Raw genomic sequence first — 4,697 nt, 5'->3', positions numbered from 1 at the left:
GAGATCAGGGCACACTTCTTAGTTTTCCAATTTTTCTCTTTAAAAATATTTCATGATTTTTTAAATTGACTGACTTGCTTCCAACTTCAATAGCTCCTAGCCCATTTGACCTTTTGACCCCAAACCAGTGCAGGGTTGAAGTACTTTACTTGGAGATCAGGGCACACTTCTTAGTTTTCCAATTTTTCTCTTTAAAAATATTTCATGATTTTTTTAAATTGACTGACTTGCTTCCAACTTCAATAGCTCCTAGCCCATTTGACCTTTTGACCCCAAACCAGTGCAGGGTTGAAGTACTTTACTTGGAGATCAGGGCCCACCTCTTAGTTTTCCAATTTATACATTTATACATTTTTCAAATTTTTCATAATTTTTTGATTGAGTGACTTGATTCAAATTTTAATAGCTGTGATGTCACCTTTTGTTAATTATCAGTCTACATTCGTAGTGCTGTCCTCTCAGTTTGTGGATTAAAAAAAAAATATATATAATTAAGACAGCTACACATTTTCCATGTTTCTGTAAATCCTAGCACATATTGATTATGATCTGTCAATATACTTGAGACAAAATGGGTGCTTGATTTAAATTTTTTTATTTTAACAGTTTTTAATTAGTCAGGCAGCCATAGAAAAATACTAAGAAACACAATTCTTCAGCAGGATACGAACCCGCGTTGTCACGTATAAGTCACGAATAACTTTACCACTAGGCCATTCTGGCACATGACGAAGTAGGCATGTTGTTGTATATAAACTAAATGCACCACACCTACGCCGTCTATCACGGTACGATAATAGAGCCTACCCACGTACCACGTGTTCGCTGTAGGGTTCCGCCCACTTGTCCGTCAAAACATAGTGTTAACCTATTACGGCTACGTACATTTCTCCTATTTACGGCGTGTTTTTCTGCTCCTTAACATTAATAATCAAAATGGTGAAGGCGTGTGTGGCTGTTGGTTGCACTAACAGAAAAGATGGAAGGAGAGACTTGAAATTTTACCCTGTTCCGAGGGATTCAAATCGGTCTTTGTCAGTCACGTGCCCAAACTAGCGGACACGCCCCCATGCGCCATTTTGAGTGTATCACGGATGTAAACAAACCAGAACAGGAGTAGCTCCGACGCCACATTACTGCCTCCAACTTCATCCCTGGATATAAAAAAAGTCCCTCGTTTACGGTATCAGCGCTTACATTTTAAAAACTATAAATCTCTCGAAGCTCACGGACATTTAACGAATGGCTCCGTGCAGGATCTTCGCATTTCGACCGCAGGACTGCGACAACACAGTCGTCACTCGTTGCTACTCTCAGAAACATGATACAGCTCTTACTTGAACATCCTTGAACTTGAATTGTACCTTGAATATCATCTTAAACATCACATGACTAAAACAGGTGAAGGAACTGTCATAATGACATGCAAATTCATGCATATTGCACAATATATTGTTTCAGTGTTGACATTGCCATGCAAAGATGTGCAATTCTCTCAATGCAGGACTTATCATGTGAAGTGGGACAAATTTACTTGAACACGTTATTTTACAACTAGTGTTATTTTTCTTCATATGCACGTTTTATATTTCCTTGTATTGCTATTTTCTGTTTACCATTGTGCTGCTGCTGTGTTTTGATTGAGAATTCTAGTAAAAATTATAAATCCAAAAAAAGTAAACCTGTCAAACATCTCGTTTTGTTAGCAAACATTGTATTTCCTATTCAGTGTTTATCTCCACAAAATTGTTTGAATTAGTAAAAAAAAAAAAAAAAGTACTTTTCATTATCAAAACCAACACTAGTGTTTTACGTACCTAAGAGAGGCAAGGAGTCAAGACTTCAAAATTGTCACTGACATACTTTATTAAACAGGTTTAAGTCATCTACAAACGTATTAAAAAAAAACTGCTTGTACAAACACTACGAAAAGAAATTTGTACTATACTACTGTTGGGCAATGGCTTATCAGGGCACAGCAGAAAGTGACCTTATCCAACATTGTAGCTTCTTCACCTTCACATGGAAGAATCATGTTTATGGGTATGGTTCCTGTTAAGATATTAGACTTCTGACAAACATTTCCGATGACCCTTTCAACATGGATTCTCAAATGTGCTGACAGCGGCCTTTTGTAAATGCTGGGAGTTTGACATCTGAACACTACATGCCCACACATTCTTGTATGTCAAAACCTCTGTCAGCCAAGACAATGTCCCCAGGCAACAAATTATCAACAAAAAAAAATCACTGTTCAGGGTTATATGTTTGTCACTTGTACGCCCTCCCCAGCCTTTTGATAAGAAACAAATGGCTCCCTTGGGTGTAATACATATTAAATACTTCATAGTGTGGTGGTGCTTGTACAGTGGGGAAAACAAGTATTTGATACACTGCCAATGAGTTTTCCCATTGGCAGTGTATCAAATACTTGTTCTCCCCACTGTAGCTGGAAAACATTTGGGCACGTGCTTTCAGATTTGATGGGTTTTCTGTGAAAATTTCAAAACGGTCAATAATCACAGTCTGTGTCACATCCTGATTGGTGTTGTGCGTCTCATCCTCTGTGATTAGCTGATCACCTTCTTCTCCAGCTTCATGTGTCCCCTCTTCAGTCTGTAGCCGACCACTTTCTTCTCCAGCGTCAGGTGTCCCTTCCTCATTCTGTTGGTGACTGTTTATTTCACGAGGCTCAGATGGTCCCTCCTTAGTCTGCAGCTCTTCAATGTTTGCATCCTGCTGGACCCCCATCTCTGGTGCTTGCAGTGTCTCTTTCCGTAGCTGCTCACGTTCGTCTTGCAGAGCCCAGTCTGGGTCAGTCTCCATCATTTCATAAGCTGGTTCACCTGCAATCACAGGTTTTATTTAGAAAGCTAGGTAAGATTGGATATTTCCATGGCATTTCACTTTCGTAAACACTTAATCAGACATGCTACCATCCCATCAGATCTCTCAGATCACAAAAGGAAATCTCGCGCATTGATAAATATTTCTGTGCATTTTTGCTGTTTACCTTTATCTTTTAAATCATTCACTCTATAATGTTTTTATAAACAATGACTGAATAAAATAAACACTGATTTATAACGTACAGATTAACCCATTTCAACTGCCCTCCCTCTTTGCTTGTAGTTTACAAGTGAAGCTAGCTAGCTAAGGTTAGCCAATGAGAAAATAGCGACTTTAGAAAGAAAAAAAAAACAGCATATTCAGTATCAATACTTTGAAAAAAACTGACTTGCCTTCATGAAAATGCCGAGAGCAAACACGCCGGAAGGGAGATATGGTGTAGAAAGTCGTTTCACCGCTGCGACCCAGGCCATCTGACGCCGCTTCGTTAGTTCCTCAACCTGCTGTCTATAACCTCTTTTCCAAGAGGGAAAACGAAAAAATCATACGTCGTGGTCAACTTTGCTGCCATTTTTGCCGCGTGATTTAGTATGGCAGCCTTTCAAACAACACGAGTGTCCCATTAATCAAAGACAATGATGAAAGCAAAGACGATTCTCACTGCTCAGTGCTCAGTTGTTTACAATAAGTGTACACTCAAAATGGCGATTCAACCCACAATGCACTGCGGCTTTTGACAGCGTTACGTCACCTGACAAAGACCGATAGAAGAGCGAAATGGACGGCTGCAATTCGACGTGAAAGCTGGACACCAAAAAATCACCACAGACTATGTAGTAGTCATTTTATATCCGGTAAGATGCATTTAATATATATTTAGAGGGTTTTGGCCTGACAACCACAATTAAGATCATTGCTAGGCTAATCGCCGACAACATACGACGTAGTACGACATAGTTTCAAATTCAAGATGTTTGTGACTTCCCTTTCTTCCACCATCGTTATTTTTTGAATAATATTTAGCTGGTACCAAGTAAAAGAAACTGGCCTCGTCTATGGGGCTGACAAATAACCACAATAGGGAATGGGACGTACTACGTCATTGTTTGGACCCGCCTCCATGCTGGCAATATAATTCACTTCCGGGCCGGCAGAGTCAATGCGGATTGCAACGTGTGATAGTGCTAAGCTAACTCTTTCGGTGTTTTAGAAAGAAAATATGGGTGCTTTATTGTTGCGTTACCGGGTGCAACAGCGTCTCCTACGACAAAAAAAGGGGTGAGGAAAAATGGACTCACTTTTCACCGTTTTCCTGCATGGAGGACCAAATATCAGATCACGAAGGTACGACGGATGGCTGGATTGCAGCGGTTCGTCGGAGAAGCATTTCTTATGATCATATTTCTGCTGGAATGAGAGTGTGTTCCTGTCATCTCTACTCTTGTAAGTTGAACGATTTATCCACTTTTGGTTTCAATACGTTTTTGTTTTTTTACACCGTTGTGTAAATCTGCCTCGGTAGCAATGCTCGCCTACTACGACTCCCCTACCTGTTGTGTTCCTAGGTAAACCTGCAGACAACACATCCCGATTGGTCACCATCTCTCTTCTTGGATCATTTGACAAAGAAAATTTGTTCAATGGAGTGGTTCCATTTGTCCTGTGTCGGACTCAAACAAGCCCCTGCAGCAGACGCCATCTGGGTCTGCCCTTCTCGTCGATGAACTGCGGGCTTTTAACTTGTGAAAATGCAAGAACTTTAATGCACATATTTATTCTGCCTGGCTATTTAACTATGGCCAGTGACGTTTTTTTTTTTTTTTTTTTTTTTTAACCACTTTGACAAA

The 4,697-nt window shown here is 39.9% G+C and overlaps 1 long non-coding RNA gene across 1 annotated transcript; it reads left to right on the top strand.

The window, feature by feature from the left end:
• The first annotated feature begins 4,007 nt into the window (after positions 1 to 4,007).
• LOC130915071 (uncharacterized) lies at positions 4,008 to 4,697 on the top strand. Its single transcript, XR_009063050.1, has 2 exons — positions 4,008 to 4,293; positions 4,416 to 4,697. It is a non-coding gene; the product is annotated as an uncharacterized LOC130915071 (long non-coding RNA).

The sequence above is a fragment of the Corythoichthys intestinalis genome, chromosome 4, assembly GCF_030265065.1.
Source record: "Corythoichthys intestinalis isolate RoL2023-P3 chromosome 4, ASM3026506v1, whole genome shotgun sequence".
Classification (NCBI taxonomy): Eukaryota; Metazoa; Chordata; class Actinopteri; order Syngnathiformes; family Syngnathidae; genus Corythoichthys; species Corythoichthys intestinalis.
Note: the sequence above shows the minus strand (reverse complement) of the source record. Positions and strands in the feature narration are given on the sequence as shown.